General features: G+C 43.3%; 2 pseudogenes across 1 annotated transcript; one reads left to right on the forward strand and one right to left on the reverse strand.

The window, feature by feature from the left end:
• Positions 1 to 1,797: 1,797 nt before the first annotated feature.
• On the reverse strand, positions 1,798 to 3,030 carry LOC147354455 (cyclin-dependent kinase 4 pseudogene; annotated as a pseudogene). Its single transcript, XR_015146719.1, has one exon. The product of XR_015146719.1 is annotated as a cyclin-dependent kinase 4 pseudogene (transcript).
• Positions 3,031 to 18,492: 15,462 nt separating this feature from the next.
• LOC147354456 (bolA-like protein 3 pseudogene) lies at positions 18,493 to 18,776 on the forward strand (annotated as a pseudogene).
• The last annotated feature ends 4,730 nt before the right edge of the window (positions 18,777 to 23,506 follow it).

Below are 23,506 nucleotides of genomic sequence, written 5' to 3' on the forward strand. Positions count from 1 at the left end.
TTCATGTCAGTTCTATTGTGTAATACAAAAAGACCGTCATTTTTAAAAAACAAAAAATAAGTGAAACATTCTCTGCTTATACAATAATCATTCAATACATCAACTCCCTATCTACACAGTAACCTAAACTCACCCAGTTCATTGGCTCCAAGATATATGTAAAGGAACAAGCTTTGGGGCTGCCCTTGTGGCTCAGAGGTAAAGAATTCACCTGTTAGTGCAGGTAGGGCACACAGGTTTGATCCCTGATCCGGGAAATTCCCACATGCCTGAGAACAACTAAGCCTGTAGGCCACAAGTGATGATTCTGTGCTCTAGAGCTGGGGAGTCACAACTTCTGCGCAAACACACAGAGACCACGCACTGCAACAAGAGAATCCACTAGAATGAGAAGTCCATGCACTGTAACTAGAGGGTAGCCCTTGCTCGCTGCAAGTAGAGAAAAGCCCCTGAAGCAACAAAAACCCAGTGCAGCCAAAAACAAATAAATTTTAAATAAATTTTTAACATACTGTTATGAATATAAAGGAATGTGATTGGAAAACTTAGTTAACTAGAGTCAGAGACAACTCTCTTGGGAACGAAATGTAAAATAACAACATACAAGATGTAATGTAGACAAAGAGACATGTCACAATAAGCATGACAGGAAGTAAATATACCTTTTAAGCAAAAGTAACCTTTGAGGCAAACTCCCTGAGGTCCAGTAGTTAGGACCATGTGCTTCCACTGTAGGGGGCACAGATTACATCATGAATGGGGAACTAAGAGCCAGACTGCATGTGGCACAGCAAAAAAATAATAATAGTAATAACCTAATTTTTTCTATAAAACACACAAGAGTCTATGCCCCCTAACAGCACTAATTACCACAGGAGGGGGACAAGGGGAAGTAAATCCCTTTGAAATAGCTCATCACATGCTACCCAAAGTCAAGCAACAAAATTGACAGGAGTCAAATGACAGATTGTTGCAGAACATATAAAGACCTTGCCTTCTGGGACCTGTTTTCTTGGAGTCCACTTTCCATGAAACCTCTCTCTTTAAACAAAAAAAATCACTTTGTTCATTTAGAAACAGCCATCTGTAGGTCAGAAGTACTTTCCATTTTCCTTAATAAAATGTAATTTTGAGGTAGGAGTTGGAAGGCCTACAGGTTGGACATCTACAGTCAGCTACCCTCCTCTTGCATGCCCTGAGATAAGAGATAGGTCGGCTCCGGTTGAGGAATTTACAGCCAACAAAAACAGGGTAAACAGGCAGTTTGTCTCTTAATTCAAGGGAACAGTCATGGCAAGGACAAATAAAGGAAAAAACCCTGTCTGATAAAGGAGACAGTACACAAGTGCAGAAAGGTGCCTTGGAGTTAAAAGTCAGAGGATCAGTCCAGGCCATGAGTTTTGCTCCTCTGAGAAGCCTTTACTTCAAGATCCAGGGTGTGCCTGTGTACCCAAGGGGAGGGTCCTGAGACAAATTAACCAGGGGGGACAAAGCAAGGTGATTGGCCCACATTCCTCATACCTTTCTTTCTAAAAACACACATCTTACTTTCCTTAAGCAACCATGAGCTGTCCGTTATATTAGCATTTTGTAGACTGATGAACATAAATACCAGTGATAATGTCAAAGAATATTTGCTTTCTTACAGAGAACATCTCAGGGTGGCATCAAACGTATTCATTAATAGTCCAAAATCTCTTTAGTTTGTCTGTAAGAGGAAATGAGTTTTCAGTAATCTGTGTTTCAGAATCTTATTTTATTTGGAAATGACCTAGATATTCAACGAACTTTCATCACTTAGTTTATTTATTTATTTATTTTGTTTGTTTTGTTTGTCCTGTATAAAAAAGGATCCCAATATAAAGGTATTTAGAAGGGGAGAACAAGGGACATATCCCTTGGTGTAAGGACACGGGATAAGCCTCAAAAAGAAGGGTGGGAGGGGAATATCGTTAAGGCAGTAAAATATCCTCTGTAAAAAGTTGGAGGAGGAGTCTGCACAGCTTCAGAGGTGAAGGCAGAGGTTGCCTTCTCAGTGGTGGGGCTCTCCACTCAAGTGTTCAAAGGAAGGGAAATTTGGTGTCTCTCGCCTTGGTTCTGTTCCAGCCATTCTGTTGCTCACTCTGCGTCACCTTCTGCCTTGTGTAGATAAGACTGCTGCAGGGCTTGGAAGGCAGAGATTCGCTTGTGTGGGTTAAAAGTCAGCATCTCCAGCAGCAGCTGTGCTCCAGATTCCTCCAGCTCAGGGACCACCGACTGCACTGGGCGGGGCCCTCTGGGGGAAAAGGCTCCTTGGGGTAAAGAGACCTCTCGGGTCCAGTCATCCTCTGGGGGCAGTCCGATCAAGTCAAAGATTTTGCCTAACTGGTCAGCTTCAGAGTTTCCACAGAAGAGAGGCTTTCGACGAAACATCTCTGTGAAGATACAGCCAACGCTCCACATGTCCACGGGTGTTGCATATGTAGACTGCAAAAGAACTTCTGGAGCACGATACCAGACTGTAACAACCATAGGTGTAAGTGCCATCTGGTAGCTGTGGATTCTGGCCAGGCCAAAGGCAGCCAGCTTGACTGTCCCACCATTTGTCACCAGAATGTTTTCTGGCTTCAGGTCTCGGTGAACAATGCAGTTGGCATGAAGGAAATCCAGGCCTCTTGGAAACTGGTGCATCAGATCCTTTGTGATCTCCACTGGCAAGCCTGGTGGGGGTCCCTTGTCCAGATGTGTCCTTAGGTCTTGGTCCACATGCTCAAACACCAGGGTCACTTTGGTCTCCCGGTCAGTTCAGGCCGTTGCACAGACGTCCATGAGCCTGACAACATTGGGATGCTCAAAAGCCTCCAGACGCTGCAGTAAGGCCACCTCCCGAACAAAGCTGATGGGCAGGCCCCCGACAGCACCTCCTCCACTGGGGACTCTTACACTCCTGAGGGCCACGAAGTGGCCACTGTGGGGATCACGGGCCTTATACACTGTCCCATAGGCACCTACACCAATCTCAGCCACTGGCTCATATCAGGAGGTAGCCATTCTCAGACCAGAGGAGACCCTCGCCCCGTGTCAGGAGCTGCGTGGTCGGCCCGTTATCCAGATCCTGGAGCTGGTTCCTGCAGCGCCATACACTCGAGGTCTGTCCTAGGCAGCTGGACGCTATTGCCCCGACCATAGACACAGGCCGCAGGCTAGAGCGGCCCCCTTTACCACCCCCACCCCTCACCATGTGACCAGCTGCCCCATCACTTAGTTTAGCACAACCCTAGAAACTCAGGTTATTCAAATCTGCAGAGATTATTTTAGACAGACATTTCTAAAGTATAATCATTCCTAACAGAGTTTATCTAAAATCTCCAATCGTATTTGCATTCTTTCCTTAAAAGTTTCTTCACTCGAGTTACTTTAAGTGTTGACAAACTTACTTAACATTAAACCTGGGTACATTAAAAGTATTAGACAATGTTGAAGACACAAGACATGTCTTAATTAGATTAGCAAACAAACATTAATACTAGATATTTAATATTGAATATTTCCCAGTTCACGTGAACCTGAAACTCATTTAGGTTAATTTCTCTTGTAATTGTTTGATTTGTAAGTGCTTACTGTTTTTTTTTTCTTTTAACAAACAATTGAATTAGAGCTAATTTACAAATTAACCTCGGCAATATTATCCAAAAACAAAGACACACACTGAGACAAACATAAATGCACATCGACAGACATGAGAGCTTTCATACTTTCCTGCTTGAGATTTAAAATCTCTTTCACCTTTTTCTTCCCATCCCCTGCCCTGTGGTTTAAAATTCTAATTTGCCCAAGACTGAAATCCCTGGAAAAATGGGTTATGTATTTCCAGGACATGGCAAAGTTTGCACGCTATGCAGGGTCGATTCAGTCCTGTCCAACCCCCTGCAACCCTGTGGACTCTAGCCCACCAGGCTCCTCTGTCCATGATGGGACTCTCCAGGCAAGAATATTGGAGTGGGTTGCCATTCACTCCTCCAGGGGATCTTCCCTACCCAGGGGTCAAATCCACGTCTCCTGTGTCTCCCCCAGGGGCTCTCAGGTTCTTTACCACTAGAGTCATCTGGGAAGCCCTGGCAAAGGTTAACTTTCAGCTTTTTTTTTGGCAGGTCTTTTTTAACAAGCTTGCTGTTTTTAATTCCATATGTAAAAAGAACCAGTTTTGCACTTTCAAAGAAAAAAAAAATTTCATCTTAACCAGTTTTCTCCAGAGTCTAAACAATATCATGGCCATCCTGTGTCAAACAAGCTATCTTTCCTTTCTATAGTCATAGCTTTACGGCTAAAATACAGATCAAATAGTGCTCAAATTGACTGTGATAACAGGGACAGAAGGATTGATAAAAATCTTGGAACTTCCCTCCAGGGAGATGGGGGTCTTTAATCAGAAGAATCTAAAGGGATAAACAAACTTGCTAGAGTGGGGGAACCTGGGCTCCCCCTCCCCACTCAGAGACTGGGGCAGTTAGAAGGGGACCAGCTGATGGAGAGGGAGACAGAGGGGTTGGGAGGGGTGTCAGGCCAAAACAGGACAAAGAATGGAGAGAGAAAGGGCAATGGGGGACACTATTGGAGCTGTGGGCCAGCTAAAGAGAGTCAATTTTAAAAGTAAAGATTTCATCAGCCAAAATATAATGTGACATTGTAATATGGATAATCATCTTCACAAATGCGTAGTTCTTTCTTCAGTTGTAACTTCTCGTTAGATGGTTTTAAGTTATCTTTATTTACCTCATGGTAGGCAGAGAGGAGGATCCAGGAGCCAACTTGGATGCTGCTAAGCCTGGGGTTGGTTGGCAAGTTCAGTTCAGTTCAGTAGCTCAGTCCTGTCCGACTCTTTGCGACCCCATGAATCACAGCACGCCAGGCCTCCCTGTCCATCACCATCTCCCGGAGTTCACTCAGACTCACGTCCATCGAGTCAGTGATGCCATCCAGCCATCTCATCCTCTGTCATCCCCTTCTCCTCCTGCCCCCAATCCCTCCTAGCACCAGAGAATTTTCCAATGAGTCAATTCTTCACATGAGGTGGCCAAAGTACTGGACTTTCAGCTTCAGCATCATTCCCTCCAAAGAAATCCCAGGGCTGATCTCCTTCAGAATGGACTGGTTGGATCTCCTTGCAGTCCAAGGGACTCTCAAGAGTCTTCTCCAACACCACAGTTTAAAAGCATCAGTTCTTCCGCGCTCAGCCTTCTTCACAGTCCAACTCTCACATCCATACAGGACCACTGGAAAAACCAAAGCCTTGACTAGACGGACTTTTGTTGGCAAAGTAATGTCTCTGCTTTTGAATATGCTATCTAGGTTGGTCATAACCTTCCTTCCAAGGAGTAAGCGTCTTTTAATTTCATGGCTGCAGTCACCATCTGCAGTGATTTTGGAGCCCAGAAAAATAAAGTCAGCCACTGTTTCCACTGTTTCCCCATCTATTTCCCATGAAGTGATGGGACCGGATGCCATGATCTTCGTTTTCTGAATGTTGAGCTTTAAGCCAACTTTTTCACTCTCCACTTTCACTTTCATCAAGAGGCTTTTGAGTTCCTCTTCATTTTCTGCCATAAGGGTGGTGTCATCTGCATATCTGAGGTTATTGACATTTCTCCCGGAAATCTTAATTCCAGCTTGTGCTTCTTCCAATCCAGCGTTTCTCATGATGTACTCTGCATAAAAGTTAAATAAGCAGGGTGACAATATACAGCCTTGACAGACTCCTTTTTCTATTTGGAACCAGTCTGTTGTTCCATGTCCAGTTCTAACTGTTGCTTCCTGACCTGCATACAGGTTTCTCAAGAGGCAGATCAGGTGCTCTGGTATTCCCATCTCTTTCAGAATTTTCCACAGTTTAGTGTGATCCACACAGTCAAAGGCTTTGGCATAGTCAATAAAGCAGAAATAGATGTTTTTCTGGAACTCTCTTGCTTTTTCCATGATCCAGCAGATGTTGGCAATTTGATCTCTGGTTCCTCTGCCTTTTCTAAAACCAGCTTGAACATCAGGAAGTTCACGGTTCACATATTGCTGAAGCCTGGCTTGGAGAATTTTGAGCATTACTTTACTAGCGTTTGAGATGAGTGCAATTGTGCCGTAGTTTGAGGCTTCTTTGGCATTGCCTTTCTTTGGGATTGGAATGAAAATGGACCTTTTCCAGTCCTGTGGCCACTGCTGAGTTTTCCAAATTTCCTGACATATTGAGTGCAGCACTTTGACAGCATCATCTTTCAGGATTTGGAATAGCTCAACTGGAATTCCATCACCTCCACTAGCTTTGTTCGTAGTGATGCTTTCTAAGGCCCACTTGACTTCACATTCCAGGATGTCTGGCTCTAGGTCAGTGATCACACCATCATGATTATCTGGGTCGTGAAGATCTTTTTTGTACAGTTCTTCTGTGTATTCTTGCCATCTCTTCTTAATATCTTCTGCTTCTGTTAGGTCCATACCATTTCTGTCCTTTATCGAGCCCACCTTTGCATGAAATGTTCCCTTGGTATCTCTGATATTCTTGAAGAGATCCCTAGTCTTTCCCATTCTGTTGTTTTCCTCTATTTCTTTGCATTGATCACTGAAGAAGGCTTTCTTATCTCTTCTTGCTATTCTTTGAAACTCTGCATTCAGATGCTTATATCTTTCCTTTTCTCCTTTCTTTTCGCTTCTCTTCTTTTCACAGGTATTTGTATTTCACAGGTATTTGTTCCCCAGACAGCCATTTTGCTTTTGTGCATTTCTTTTCCATGGGGATGGTCTTGATCCCTGTCTCCTGAACAATGTCACAAACCTCATTCCATAGCTCATCAGGCACTCTATCTATCAGATCTAGGCCCTTAAATCTATTTCTCACTTCCACTGTATAATCATAAGGGATTTGATTTAGGTCATACCTGAATGGTCTAGTGGTTTTCCCTACTTTCTTCAATTTAAGTCTGAATTTGGCAATAAGGAGTTCATGGTCTGAGCCACAGTCAGCTCCTGGTCTTGTTTTTGCTGACTGTATAGAGCTTCTCCATCTTTGGCTGCCAAGAATATAATCAATGATTTTGGTGTTGACCATCTGGTGATGTCCATGTATAGAGTCTTCTCTTGTGTTGTTGGAAGAGGGTGTTTGTTATGACCAGTGCATTTTCTTGGCAAAACTCTATCAGTCTTTGCCCTGCTTCATTCTGTATTCCAAGGCCAAATTTGCCTGTCACTCCAGGTGTTTCTTGACTTCCTACTTTTGCATTTCAGTCCCCTAAAATGAAAAGGACATCTTTTTTGGGTGTTAGTTCTAAAAGGTCTTGTAGGTCTTCATAGAACCATTCAACTTCAGCTTCTTCAGCATTACTGGTTGGGGCATAGACTTGGATCACTGTGATATTGAATGGTTTGCCTTGGAAACGAACAGAGATCATTCTGTCATTTTTGAGATTGCATCCAAGTACTGCATTTCAGGCTCTTTTGTTCACCATGATGGCCACTCCATTTCTTCTGAGGGATTCCTGCCCTCAGTAGTAGATATAATGGTCATCTTAGTTAAATTAACATGTACAGTACATGGTAAAATCTGCAAAAGAGGCCAATGAGTGGAAATCAGTTCTGACTTTTTACAGTACATTTAAAACCAAATGAGCACCTCCTTGAAAACTTAAGCATTTGGGAATGGAATGGAATGGAATGGAATGTTCAGAAAGAAATCTCAGGACTAGATGGTGTTTCGTATCATTGTCTGTTTTATCTTTTTTCTTCTTTTTCAGTTTCTTTTTTTTTTCCTTTTTAAAAAATTCTTTTCATTTTTTCTAGTATTTACATTGTCTATTTAAACCATGAAATCAAGTTTACTAATATTTTTTGTCTTTTCTTCTTGGTTGCAAGTTGCGTCTTGCAGGATCTTAGTTCCTGAGGAGGAATTGAACCTAAAACCCCTGCAGTAGAAATGCAGGATCTTAAGCACTGGACCACCAGGAAAGTCCCAACTTTTCTCATTTTGTTTCATTATTTATTTTGGAAACAATATTTAATGTAGGAAATTAGAGACTAAGAATTGGCACCAAATAGCTTTCCATTGAATTATCAGAATATTATTTCCACTGAAGTGATCCTTACCTCTTTTTCTTCTTCTCCTTTTGTGTGAAAATCAAAACTCTGCTCAGGGCCTATTGGTGAAATGTATTTTCATATCAGGGACAGTTGACCTTCAAGGATGTGGCCTTCAAATTCACTCCTGAGGCATGGGAATGCCTGAACCCTGTTCAGAGGGCCTTGTACAGGGATGTGATGAAAGAGACCCTCAGAAACATGCTCTCTGTGGTTAAGGATAACTTGCCTCTGAAGTTTGGGGTCTGCCCTGGGGGTGTGTCTCTACATTTTCTCTGTATGCCTCTTGGTAGCCCGTTTTTAGTGACTGAGCTCAAAGCCCTGTTGACTCAGACAAGAAAAGCCTCATGATTGGCATTAGGAATTTAAACTTGTCCTTTCTTCAGGTGATCTGCCCACCACATGATACACAAGGAGTTTTTCCAGAGCTTAATTATTTATAAAGTTGGTTTCAACCTTTTGAAATATCTAATTTCCTATTTTCTACCCCTATGGTCTTGGTTTAGTAGTTCTTTAAAAGTAATAGATATTTACATATTGTACTTTTCCTTATGCATTCAGAAGGAAGTAGAGAGTAAATGAATTTGTGAAGTATTGTTCTTTCCATCTTTAATGCTTTAATCAATATTCACACCTTGGAATTCATCAGAGAATTCATACTGGAAAGAAGCGTTACAAATGTAAGAATGTGGCAAAGTCTTTAGTTGGTGTTGGGGCCTTATAATTCATCAACACGTACGTAATGGAGAGAAACCATAGAAATGTAATGAGGGTGGTAAACCTTTAGTGCACGTTTAGTCTTAACTGACCATCAAGCAGTTAAGACATATAGGAGAGAAAGTTTTTAAATGTATGTGGCAAAGCCTTTAGTTACAGATCTTATTTTACAGTTCATCGGAGAATTCATACTGGAGAGAAACCATATAAATGTAATGTTTGTGGCCAGTGCTTTAATCAAAATGCAAGCCTAGGAATTCTTCAGAGAATTCATACTAGAGAGAAAACTTACAAATGTAATGAGTGTGATCAAGATTTCAATGCACGTTCAGCTCTAACCAACCATCAAGCAGTTCATACAGGAAAGAAATCGTATAAATGTAATTTATGTGGCAAAGCCTTCTGTTACAGGTTTTATATTACAGTTCATTGGAGAATTCATACTGGAGAGAAACCATATAAATGTGATGTGTGTGGCCGGTGCTTGACTCAAAATGCACACCTTGGAATTCATCTGGGAGTTCATCCTGGAATGAAACAGTATAAATGTGATATATGTGGCAAAGCCTTTAGTCAAAATGCACACCTTACAGTTCATCAGGGAATTCATGCTGGAGTTCAGTTCAGTTCAGTTGCTTAGTCGTGTCCAGCTCTTTGTGACCCCATGAACCACAGCACGCCAGGCCTCCCTGTTCATCACCAACTCTCAGAGTCCACCCAAACCCATGTCCATCGTGTCGGTGATGCCATCCAACCATCTCATCCTCTGTCGTCCCCTTCTCCTCCTGCCCTCAATCTTTCCCAACATCAGGGGCTTTTCAAATGAGTTAGCTCTTCATATCAGGTGGCCAAAGTATTGGAGTTTCAGCTTCAACATCAGTCCCTCCAATGAACACCCAGGAGTGATCTCCTTTAGGATGGACTGATTATATCTCCTTGCAATCCAAGGGACTCTCAAGAGTCTTCTCCAACACCACAGTTTAAAAGCAACAATTCTTCAGTGCTCAGCTTTCTTTATAGTCCAACTTTCACATCCATACATGACCACTGGAAAAACGATAGCATTGACTAGACAGACCTTTGTTGGCAAAGTAATGTCTCTGCTTTTTAATATGCTGTCTAGGTTAGTCATAACTTTCCTTCCAAGGAGTAAGCATCTTTTAATTTCATGGCTGCAATCACCGTCTGCAGTGATTTTGGAGCCCAGAAAAATAAAGTCAGCCACTGTTTCCACTGGTTCCCCATCTATTTGCCATGAAGTGATGGAACCAGATGCCATGATCTTAGTTTTTGGAATGTTGAGCTTTAAGCCAACTTTTTCACTCTCCTCTTTCATTTTCATCAAGAGGCTCTTTAATTCTTCTTCACTTTCTACCATAAGGGTGGTGTCATCTGCATATCTGAGGTTATTGATATTTCTCCTGGCAATCTTGATTTCAGCTTGTGCTTCTTCCAACCCAGCATTTCTCGTGATGTACTCTGCTACAGCCTTGACGTACTCGTTTTCCTATTTGGAACCAGTCTGTGTTCCATGTCTAGTTCTAACTGTTGCTTCCTGACCTGCATACAGGTTTCTCAAGAGGCAGGTCAGGTGGTCTGGTATTCCTATCTCTTTCAGAATTTTCCACAGTTTATTGTGATGCACACAGTCAAAGCTTTGGCATAGTCAATAAAGCAGAAATAGATGTTTTTCTGCAACTCTCTTGCTTTTTCGATGATCCAGCGGAGGTTGGCAATCTGATCTCTCGTTCCTCTGCCTTTTTCTAAATCCAGCTTGAACATCTGGAAGTTCATGGCTCACGTATTTCTGAAGCGTTGCTTGGAGAATTTTGAGCATTACTTTACTAGTGTGTGAGATGAGTGCAATTCTGCGGTAGTTTGAGCATTCTTTGGGATTGGAATGAAAACTGACCTTTTCCAGTCCTGTGGCCATTGCTGAGTATTCCAAATTTGCTGGCATATTGAGTGCAGCACTTTCACAGTGTCATCTTTCAGGATTTGAAATAGCTCAACTGGAATTCCATCACCTCCACTAGCTTTGTTCATAGTGATGCTTTCTAAGGCCCACTTGACTTCACATTCCAGGATGTCTGGCTCTAGGTGAGTGATCACACCATCGTGATTATCTGGGTCATGAAGATCTTTTTTGTACACTTCTTCTGTGTATTCTTGCCACCTCTTCTTTAATATCTTCTGCTTCTGTTCGGTCCCTACCATTTCTGTCCTTTATTGAGCCCATCTTTGCATGAAATCTTCCCTTGGTATCTCTAATTTTCTCGAAGAGATCACTAGTCCTTCCCATTCTATTCTTTTCCTCTATTTCTTTGCATTGATCGCTAACGAAGGCTTTCTTATCTCTCCTTGCTATTCTTTGGAACTCTGCATTCAAATGCGTATATGTTTCCTTTTCTCCTTTGCTTTTTGCTTCCCTTCTTTTCACAGCTATTTGTAAGGCTTCCTCAGACAGCCATTTTGCTTTTTTGCATTTATTTTTTCTGGGGATAGTCTTGATTTCTGTCTCCTGTACACTGTCACGAACCTCCATCTATAGTTCATCAGGCACTCTGTCTATCTACTGGAGAGAAACCATATAAATGTGATATTTGTGGCCAGTGCTTTACTCAAACTGCAAACCTTGGAAGTCATCAGAGAATTCATACTGGAGAGAAACCCTACAAATGTAATGTGTGTGACAAAGCCTTTAGTCGGAGTTCTGGCCTGTAGTTCATCAGAGAACTCATACTAGAGAGAAATCATACAAATATAATTAGTGTGGCAGAGCTTTCATTGCACATTCATCTGTAACTGACCATTAGGGAAAACGATATAAATGTAATTTATATGTCAAAGCCTTCAGTCGCAGGAATCGTTTTGCAGATAATCAGTGATCCATACTGGAGTGAAACCTTACAGATGTAATAAATGTAGTAAAGTATATCATCCTTTTGACCTTCAGAAAAGTCAAACTGTAGGAAAACTGCACAAATACAGTAGGTGTGGCAAAGCTTTGGATTCTGAGTTCAGAACTAACTAACCGTCATGTAATAAATTCTGAGATCTTACCCATGTAGTGATTGTGGCAAATGTTTTAGAAGGCATTCAAACCTTACAAATTATGAAAAAAATCATATTGGAAAGAAGCCATACATTTAGAGTGCAGTAAATCTTAAGGGTAACCTGTACATGAAAGAAAGGATGTAAATGTAATATATGTGACCAGTGCTTCAATACAAGTCTCATTAGTCACATGATCAGGGAATTCATAATCCAGAAAAAGGAAATGTAATAAGTGGGGCAAATGCATCAGGTAGCATTCAGGCCTAAAAAGACATCAGGGGATCCATATGCAAGAGACCTTACAAATGTATTCATTGTGGTGAGGCTTTTGTCAGGTGTTTCCATTTAGCCTTCATGAGAAAACTCGTACTCTAATACTAGAAGCTATGTTGATGTAATGAGTGTGTCTTAACAACAGTCTTATAGAGAGCTTATAGACAACAGTCTCAATTGAACTGTGGTGTTAGAAAGACTCTTGAGAGTCCTTTGGACTGCAAGGAGATAACCAGTCCATTCTGAAGGAGATCAGCCCTGGGATTTCTTCAGAAGGAATGATGCTAAAGCTGAAACTCCAGTACTTTGGCCACCTCATGCGAAGAGTTGACTCATTGGAAAAGACTCTGATGCTGGGAGGGATTGAGGGCAGGAGGAGAAGGGGATGACAGAGGATGAGATAGCTGGATGACATCACTGACTCGATGGACGTGAGTCTGGGTGAACTCCGGGAGTTGGTGATGGACAGGGAAGACTGGCGTGCTGCGATTCATAGAGTTGCAAAGAGTTGGACATGACTGAGCGACTGAACTGAACTGAACTGAACTGAAAGAAGTCATTTGAGAAGGCTATGGCACCCCACTCCAGTACTCTTGCCTGGCAAATCCCATGGACGAAGGAGCCTGGTAGGCTGCAGTCTATGTGGTCGAGAAAAGTTGGACACGACTGAGCAACTTCCCTTTCACTCTTCAACTTCATGCATTGGAGAAGGAAATGGCAACCCACTCCAGTGTTCTTGCCTGGAGAATCCCATGGACGGGGGAGCCTAGTGGGTTGCCATCTATGGGGTCACACAGAGTTGGACATGACTGATGTGACTTAGCCACTTAGCCAAAGAAGTCATTCTGAAGGACAAGCTTACAAGTGATAATGAATGTGTAAAACCTTCACTCGGGGCTCATATTTCACCAATCATCAGATGATCCATACTAGGGAGATCCTTACAAGTGTATGTAATGTGGCAAGGCTTTTAGGTGCTACCTTAAACTCAGGATTTATCAAATACTTTATACTTAGAAATGCAATGACTATGGCAGTTTTTACAATTACTACTCACTTACTAGGTATGTAGGAATATATATCCTGGAGACAAGCAACACAAATGTGTTTGTAGGAAGGAATTTTCTGAAACAGCAAAGTTTGGGGACGATACTAGAGTGATGCTTTACAGATGCAATCGGAGTGGAAAAAGTTCCACCTTGAGTTGAATTATTATGCAATAAGAGTCCATATTGAAGAGAAGTCATGAACTGTGTAGGCAAGGGCTTTATCAAGACATCAGAGTGTATTAGACTTAAAAATATATGTCTTTCAAAGAAACCACACAAAAGTTGTGCATGCTATTTGGGATGCCCACTCTTACCACAACTATTCAACATAGTTTTGGAAGTCTTAGCAGTCAGAGAAGAAAAAGAAATAAAAGGAATCCAGATTGGAAAAGAAGTAAAATTCTTACTGTTTGCAGATGACATGATCCTCTACATAGAAAACTCTAAAGATACCACCAGAAAATTACTAGAGCTAATCAATGAATATAGTAAAGTTGCAGGATATACAATTAATACTCAGAAATCTCTTGCATTCCTATATACTAACAATGAAAAAAAGAGAAACTAAGGCAACAATCCCATTCACCATTGCAATGAAAAGAATAAAGTACTTATGAATAAATTCACCTAAAGAAACAAAAAGACTTACCTGTACAAAACTATAAAACACTAGTGAGAGAAAGATGACACAAATAGATGGAGCAATATACCATGTTCGTGGATTGGAAGAATCAATAGAGTGAAAATGAGTATTCTACCCAAAGCAATCTATAGATGGGAAGATGTTCATGTATGAACTTTGAGTGTAAAATGAGTGAGTTCTGGGGAGCTATGTGCAGCATTCTAACTGCAGTAAATTCTTCTGTGTTACTACATACTTTAAATTTGCCAGTAGAGTAAATCTGAAGTGTTCTCACCATACAAACATGGAAACTGGGAGTTCATGGATGTGTTGATGACTGAATTGTGATAATATTTCACAGTGTATACATCTGTCAAATGGTCACATCATGCCTGATAAGTATACACATATCCATTTCATTAGTTCTATCTCAGTAAGGCTGGAAAAGAAGAAAGTAGGAGGTGGGCTGGGTTTGCCACCTTTAATGGTGTTCAACCCATGTTTCCCATGAGATCCGTGAAGCATTTTGCAAAACCATGTATGGTGCCCCCTGCCCTATCAGACGTCCTCAGATACCTGTGTGGGTACTAGTCCCAGGTATGTTCACAGTGCAGCAAATCTGATCTGGATCCTACATTGAGAACCAAGGCTCTTAGGCTCCACTTCTGGGACTGAGAACAGCCCCAGGGATGAGGAGGCCACTCTGCTCTGAGTGGGGATGGACCAGGGCCTGCTGTGTGACCTGAAGGGGATCGGGGGGTCAGCGGAGGTGCCCCCTGCTGCTGGGTACATGAGGCCTCACCAGGAGGGGAGTGTGATCCGAGGGAAAGTGTGGGAAAGCTCCTCTGTTGGTCTCTGTGCTGGAATTGACTGTCCTGAGTCCCTCCTGAGATAGTGGGCACAGAGGACTGTCTGTTCCCCATGGAAGGCTCCCCTTCGTGTATAGTTGGGGCTCAGGAAGGGGGAATGTTGATTGTAGGTATTAAACAGCATGTTTTCAACTTTCAGTATCAATCTCTGCAGGATGCCTGAGAAAAAACCTGGAAGAGGGGAGAAAAAGAGTCAGAAATGGCTCTTTCTCAGGTGTCATATTCTGAGTTGATTCTCAGTCTGTCCTTCCTGAAATGCCCTTCTCTGGACTCACTAATCGTGTCTGACTCTGGAGTATCTTGTCTGTCTCCTGTACATGCACATTCACCGGGGGCCTTCTCTGAGGGCCTGTCATCTCCACTTAGATCCCGTCTCCCCATGACCTGGTGACCTGGACCTTATGAGGAGGCTCCCCTGGGCACCGTCCTGGGCAGGGCTTCTCACCCACAGGTTGGAGTCGTGGTCTCAGTGCTGTTGGGCAGCAAGTTTCCTTAGGGCCCATCTGGATGCGCTGTCTGCTCTCTGTCAACCAGAATAAAGAAGCTACACGTGGACATCAGGTATTAACACTCACAATATGTGGTAAAATCTGGAAAAGAGGCCAATAATGGGAAATCAGTCCTGACTATTTATAGTACATTTAAGGACCTCCTTGAAAATCTTGGTGTTTGAGAATGGAATGGAAAGTTCAGAAAGAGACCTCAGGGCTAGGGGGCTTTTCATTCCATCATCTATTTTTCATTATGAAATCCAAGTTTACTAATTTTTTTTTGTCTTCTTTGTCACATGGTGCAGCTTGCAGAATCTTAGTTCCCTGAGTATGGATTGAACCTGAAACTCCTGAAATGGAAGTGCGAGGTCTTAACCATGGGACTGCCAGGGAAGTCCCCAAATTCACTAACCTTGGTTCATTGTTTTATTATGGAATTAACAAATAGAATTTGGTTTTTGTTAATAACTACAGAACTAAAATTAACTGCAGATAAAATTATTTTTTTAAGAAAAAATATTTATTTGGGTGTTCTGGGTCTTTGTTGCTGCTTGGTCTTTTCTCTAGTTGCCAGCAGTGGGGGCTCTTGTCTAGTCGTGGTGCATGGGATTCTTGTGTCTTGTTGCAGAGCATGGGCTGTATGATGCTTGGGCTTCAGTAGTTTCAGCACGTGGGCCTAGTAGTTTGGGCTCTTGGGCGTTACAGCACAGGCTCAGTAGTTGTGTCACTTGGTCTTAGGTGCCCCGAGGCATGTGGCATTATCCTGGAGCAGAACCCATGTCTTCCGCATTTGCAGGTGGATTCTTTAGCATTGCACCAGGAGAGATGCCCTCATATTATTTCTGAATACAGGTATTTTATAGAGATAGGACTCAAAGTATTCTATATATGTTTTTTATATGTCTACTACTTTTTCTTTTGTTTAAACTAAACTAATATAGTATTAGAGTTGAGACGTCCCTATTGGTACAGTGGATAAGAATGTGTCTGCCAATGCAGGGATATGGGTTTGATCTCCCTGGTCCGAGAAGATTCCGCATGCCTCAGAGGAACTAAGCCCAGCCACCACAACTACTGAGCCCATGCTCGAGAGCCTGTGAGCCAAAACTGCAGACCCCATGTGTTGCAACTACAGAAGCCTTGTGCCTGCCGTTCACCTACAACCTGTTCTCTGTAACAAAAGATGCCATTGCAGTGAGAAGCCCACTCGCCACAACTACAGAGTATCTCCTGCTCAGTGCAACTAGAAAAAGCCACACAAAGTAACCAAGACCAGCACAACCTAAATAAACAAGCTTTAAAAAAAATGTAATATTGACCAACTTAAGTACAGTTGACTCATTTTCATGGCCCCAGAGATGCTGAAATACATATGACTAAAAGTGATGAGAAAATGATTTAAAAATGTGTCAAGAGGCAACTCTTCATTTCAGTCAATTGTGTATTTACATGTGCATGCATGTGTGCATGGATATGCAACTCCATGGTTTTATTACAAAACATCATCTCATAAATAAGCTTTGTACTTTTTACAGTTGAAATTATATCTTAAATATATTATGTAGCCTTAAATTTTTTCTACCCCAGCACAGGAATGATTTCAATAGTAATAAGATTACTGATATTGTGGGGGGGGGGGGAGGGGTTGAGGAGTGACCCTATACAATGACGTTTTATGGCCTTCCATTGCTCTTCAAATTCCTTGATGTTATTTGAGGTTTCTCAGGGAACTTTTATTGATGGACTTTTATGCTTTGTTACTTAACTGTTTGATTCCTTAGGTTCAAAGGAATTTGACTTGACTTTACTCCCTCCTCTTTTAGTATAAAAGGGGACTGAGTTCTAACTCGGATAAGATGGTTTTGGGGGTACAGTCCCCCATATTTTCGGTTTGCTGACTTTCTGAATAAAGTTGTTATTCCTGCCCCAGCAACTTGTCTCTCAATGATTGGCCTGTTGTGTGGAGAGCAGTTGAAGCTTAGAATGTGAACTAAAGGAACAATGCAGTTTTCATCAATTTTTAAAGATGTATTGTTCTTTTTGGCCACATGATGCAAAGAGCGGACTCAATGGAAAATGCTTTGATGCTGGGGAAGATTGTGGGCAGGAGAAGAGGGCGACAGAGGATGAGATGGTTGGATGGCATTACCCACTCAATGAACACAAGTCTGAGAAAACCCTGGGAGATAGTGAAGGACAGGGAAGCCTGGTGTGCTGCAGTTCATGGAGTTGCAAAGAGTCAGATTCGACTTAGCAACTGATCAACAAAAATTGCTCTTTTTAAAGCAATGGTTAGTAAACTTTGTCAATTTCAAAATTAAAAAAAAAAAAAAAGGTACTGACGGAAGTTCCCATCACGTACCTTAGTCCTCCAGTCTCAGACTGTAGGTTTTGACCTTGTGTCTCTGGCACTGAGCCATGTGGAGTTTAGCCTTCCAGCTGAATGAAGAACAAAGAGGAAAAGTTGTTATATGGGATGTCACTGTAAAATGGCACGTTTTCCCAGGGATAGTTTTGTATTTCTTATTTCAGTTTGCAATACAGAGAGAAATCCAGAAAAAATTTCTTGTTTTCTTAAGATGGTTCAAGTATTCTAATGGCAGGAAATGTTCTGCATCCAATTATCGCCCTACAGGAACTCTTTGGAGACCCAGGTTCCCAACCCCTGAGTTGCCAGGAGCAGGACAGGCAAGAACCTGCTCACAAAAACATTTATTTATTTATTTATTGCACTTGAAAATATATGGGTTATTTTCAGATACCTTTTGGTATTGATTTCTCACATAGGTTCACAGTAATAAGAGAACAGGCCCTGGATGATTTCAATACTCTTTATTTAGACCATGAAACTTTTGCACCTTGTTTGATGTCGTGTTCCAGTGCCTCCTGGTTAATAGTCTATGGGAACTTGAATAAAATTTGTATCCTGCTCTTGTGTGAAAATTACATAAGTCTTAATTATGTTGAATTGGCTCACAATTCTTTTCAGGTCTAGTATATCCTACTTTCCTGTCCATTCTATTAATTTTTGAGAGTTTAATATTGAAATTCCAACTAAAAATCTTAATTTGTCTACTTTTAAAAAATTGTAATATATAGTGGAACTGTCTTTAACTATTTTCAAAGCCTCATGTAAATGTGTTGTCATACTTTCGTAATTTCAAACAATTTTAAAAGAGAAATCTTTATTGAAACTTTTTTACTTGTTAGGAGGACATATCCTAGTTTCCAACATACTGGTCTACAAAGTTATAAGCTTTTGTCTTAAAAGTGTAACGCGGTGACACAGCAACCTGGGAAGGCTGGCCACCTCTGCCGGCATGGCGGCGTGGAGCCCCGCCACAGCAGTGCCTCTGGTCAGCGGAACCCGCCAGCTTCCTGCTCTCCACTGTGCCCAGTGCATGTTTTCCTCTCATCCCGAGGGGGAGCTCAAAGTGACCCAAATCCTGACAATTTCCAGGAGGCTGTGGGGGAATATATAAAATTCAAATTAAATCGGAAGAATTTAATGAGAAGAGAACTGCCTAGCAGCCAACAGGCACTCAAAGAAGAAATCAAAAGTAGGCACGGATTGCAGATTTTTAAGTCTGTCCCCAAACACTGACCATACCGTGGCTGCTTAGATGTTGTTGCTAAAACACTGGATGAATCTTACTAACAGGGGCTTCCCTTGTGGTTCAGCTGGTAAAGAATCTGCCTGCAATGCGGGAGACCTGGGTTAGATCCCTGGCTTGGGGATCCCACGCAGAAGGGAAAGACTACCCACTCCAGTATTCTGGCCTGGAGAATTCCATGGACTGTATAGACCATGGGGTCGCAGTGTCGGACACGACTAAGCGACTTTCACTACTACCACCGTTCTTTCCTCAACATATGACAAAAAGTTTATTTTGCTCATAGACATTTCCATATTGTAATTATAGAAGAATATGCTATCTATTTAGATGTTAAAGGCAACAAATTTAAAAAAACAGGGTGTAATTTATGGGGAATCACAGTTCTGTTAAACACCTCCCTGCCCCTTGCTCCGCCTTGCTCTCACTTTGCAGACCTGGACGCTCCTCGCCTCTCCTCCCCTCGACTGCAGGGATCCCATCGCCCGCAACCTGGAAGCTCTGCCAGGGAATACGCGCCTGCGCAGTTTCCTGCGGAAGCGGAAGGCCGCAAGGGAAGGTCGCCGGGCACTCCTTGAGTTTTTTACTTCTAGTGTTCAGTTTAGTTGAGTTCAGTCGCTCAGTCGTGTCTGACTCTTTGCGACCCCACGAATCGCAGCACACCAGGCTTCCCTGTCCATCACCAACTCCCAGAGTTCACCCAGACTCACGTCCATGGAATCAGTGATGACATCCAGCCATCTCATCCTCTGTCGTCCCCTTCTCCTCCTGCCCCCAATCCCTCCCAGCATCAGAGTCTTTTCCAACGAGTCAACTCTTCGCATCAGGTGGCCAAAGTACTGGAGTTTTAGCTTTAGCATCATTCCTTCCAAAGAAATCCCAGGGCTGATCTCCTTCAGAATGGACTGGTTGGATCTCCTTGCAGTCCAAGACACTCTCAAGAGTCTTCTCCAACACCACTCTGCAAAAGCATCAATTCTTCAACGCTCAGCCTTCTTCACAATCCAACTCTCACATCCATACATGACCACTGGAAAAACCATAGCCTTGATTAGACGAACCTTTGTTGGCAAAGTAACGTCTCTGCTTTTCAATATGCTATCTAGGTTGGTCATAACTTTCCTTCCAAGGAGTAAGCATCTTTTAATTTCATGGCTGCAGTCGCTATCTGGAGTGATTTTGGAGCCCCAAAAAATAAAGTCTGACACTGTTTCCACTGTTTCCCCATCTATCTCCCATCTTTTTCTGTGGAAGTGCTGCACTCAATGTGCCAGCAAATTTGGAAAACTCATCAGTGGCCACAGGACTGGAAAAGGTCCATTTTCATTCCAATCCCAAAGAAAGACAATGCCAAAGAATGCTCAAACTACTGCACAATTGCACTCATCTCACATGCTAGTAAAGTAATGCTCAAAATTCTCCAAGCCAGGCTTCAGCAATACGTGAACCGGGAACTTCCAGATGTTCAAGCTCGTTTTAAAAAAGGCAGAGGAACCAGAGATCAAATTGCCAACATATGCTGGATCATGGAAAAAGCAAGAGAGTTCCAGAAAAACATCTATTTCTGCTTTATTGACTATGCCAAAGACTTTGACTGTGTGGATCACACTAAACTGTGGAAAATTCTGAAAGGGATGGGAATACCAGACCACCTGACTTGCCTCTTGAGAAATTTGTATGCAGGTCAGGAAGCAACAGATAGAACTGGACATGGAACAACAAACTGGTTCCATATAGGAAAAGGAGTACGTCAAGGCTGTATATTGTCACCCTGCTTATTTAACTTCTATGCAGAGTACATCATGAGAAACTCTGGGCTGGAGGAAGCACAAGCTGGACTCAAGATTGCTGGGAGAAGTATCAATAACCTCAGATATGCAGATGACACCACCCTTATGGCAGAAAGTGAAGAGGAACTAAAAAGTCTCTTGGTGAAGGTGGAGAGTGAAAAAGTTGGCTTAAAACTCAACATTCAGAAAACGAAGATCATGGCATCTGGTCCCATCACTTCATGGGAAATAGATGGGGAAACAGTGGAAACAGTGTCAGACTTTATTTTTGGGGGCTCCAAAATCGCTGCAGATGGTGACTGCAGTCATGAAATTAAAAGACGCTTACTCCTTGGAAGGAAAGTTATGACAAACCTAGATAGCATATTCAAAAGCACAGACATTACTTTGTCAACTAAGGTCCGTCTAGTCAAGGCTATGGTTTTTCCAGTGGTCATGTATGGATGTGAGAGTTGGACTGTGAAGAAGGCTGAGCGCTGAAGAATTGATGCTTTTGAACTGTGGTGTTGGAGAAGACTCTTGAGAGTCCCTTGGACTGCAAGGAGATCCAACCAGTCCATTCTGAAGGAGATCAGCCCTGGGATTTCTTTGGAAGGAATGATGCTAAAGCTGAAAGTCCAGTACTTTGGCCACCTGATGCGAAGAGTTGACTCATTGGAAAAGACTCTGATGCTGGGAGGGATTGGGGGCAGGAGGAGAAGGGGACGACAGAGAATGAGATGACTGGATGGCATCACTGACTCGATGGACATGAGTCTGGGTGAACTCTGGGAGTTGGTGATCGACAGGGAAGCCTGGCGTGCTGCGATTCGTGGGGTCGCAAAGAGTCGGACACGACTGAGCGACTGAACTGAACTGAACTGAGTGTAAACGTGTGCTGCGCGCTTAGCCGTCCAACCAGCCCTCGCCACACCCATCTTCAGGGTGTGGTTCTGCGGAAGTAATATCCCAATATCCCGCCGTCCGCCCCAAATAAACCCAGAGGCCGCGGTTGCAGGTCGAGTATTCGAAATCGCTCTGAGGCTTGTCCTTGCCGTTTGCTTTTCGGCCTTCGGCCCCAGAGACACCGCCTTTCGGGATATTTTCCTGCTTAAAACTTAACCATTAGTACCTACGCCTGTGCCTTGTAAAGTCCCCTGGCGTGAGGGGGATTCGGGCACTCCCACCTCCACCGCCTCACCCTGTCGGCCCCTGGAGGTCGCGTCGACAGCCCCGCTCCCGGAGAAGCCGCGTCCTCTCCCCGGTCCTCCGATTCTGAAGAGCCCGCCCGGCCCGAGACCCTCCTCCCTCCCAGCCTCTCTGCCCTCGCGTCTCCTCAGGCCGATCGTTCGGCCCCGCAGGCCTCCCTTCCTGGTCAGTCCCTTTTCCTCACCCCTGGGCTGAACGTGTGACACCCAGTGTTTATCCGTCACTAGTCCATCTGGTTGGAAAATGTGCTCTTTTGATAGGTGGGCGTTTCCTTTACTCAACATTTCTGTAGATACGTGGGCGAGGGGGATCAGAAGAAGCAGTGACTGAGAGTGAAAGGCAAACTCAGAAGTGGAAAACAATAAGAGAAGCGACGGGGTCGCCCAGGATGGCTGAGGCAGTTGCAAAGGGATGGTAAAATGAAATAGAGTTAGCCCTTAAAGTAGCGGGTGGGTGAAAGAATAACGGACAAAGGCATGGGATCTCCAGGAGCTGGAGACAAGGAGACAGGGGCCCTGCGTCTGCGGTAGGAGGGCTGACAGGGGTGATCCTAGGAGAGAAACAGGGATAGATGTTGACTAGAAGAGAAGTGAAGGAAGTAAGCCTAGACACCTGGAGTGCCCCAGAGTGGGAGTGTAACAGGGAGAGAAGGCGTGTGACAAGAAGGCAGAGAGGGAGCAGAGTTGGAGAAAGAGACAGATGTGTAGATATTTAGGACAATTAGAAGGGTGGGGGTGGGGAGAAGAGCAGCAAGAGGAGAAACAAGTTGCAGAGGGGAGCAGGACAGGTGTGAGGGAAGAAATAGGAGGGCAGAAACAGCATCCCACCCGAGGCAGTGGACACCAAAGGACTGTTCCACACAGTGAGGTCTTCCTGTTTTTGTGGTTGTGGCAAACGAAGGAGGGATGTTGATTCTAAGCCTTAAGCAGCCTGTTTTCCACCTGCAAGATCAACTTCTAAAAACTTACATTGTCTGAGGAAGAAGCTGGGAAGAGGAGGAAAAAAGGAAAGAAAACAGGAATGGCTCTTTCTCAGGTAAAATCATATTCTCTGTTGATTCTCAGTCTGTCCTCCTGAAATCCCTTCTTTGGACTTACTAGTCATGTCTGACTCTGAAGTATCCTTCCTGACACCTGTACATGCACACTCACCAGGGAACTTCCCTCAGGGCCTGTCGTCTCCACTTAGATCCCATCTCCCCATGACCCAGTGGCCTGGACCTTGTGTGGAGGGCACCATCCTGGGCAGGGCTTCACATCCACAGGCTTGAGAAAGGGTCTCAGTGCTGTTGGGCAGCAGGGATTGTCTCGGGTCCTTTTGGATGTGCAGTCTGCTCTCTGTCAATCAGGAATAAGAAGCTGTGGGTGGAAGTCAGGTATTAACATGCACTGCTGCTGCTGCTAAGTCGCTTCAGTCGTGTCTGACTCTGTGCGACCCCATAGATGGCAGCCCATCAGGTTCCCCCGTCTGTGGGATTCTCCAGGCAAGAACACTGGAGTGGGTTGCCATTTCTTTCTCCAATGCATGAAAGTGAAAAGGGAAAGTGAAGTCGCTCAGTCGTGTCTGACTCTTAGCGACCCCATGGACTGCAGCCTACTAGACTCCTCCACCCATTCGATTTTCCAAGCAAGAGTACTGCAGTGGGGTGCCATCACTGCACAGTACCTGGTAAAATCTGAAAGTAGACCTAAAAAGGGAAATTTGTTCTAAGCTAATTGAAGCTAAGTGAGTGAGTCACTGAC

Source organism: Bos grunniens, chromosome 18, assembly GCF_055505025.1.
Source record: "Bos grunniens cultivar Pamir isolate PY7600 chromosome 18, Bosgru_T2T1.0, whole genome shotgun sequence".
In the NCBI taxonomy this organism is placed as follows: Eukaryota; Metazoa; Chordata; class Mammalia; order Artiodactyla; family Bovidae; genus Bos; species Bos grunniens.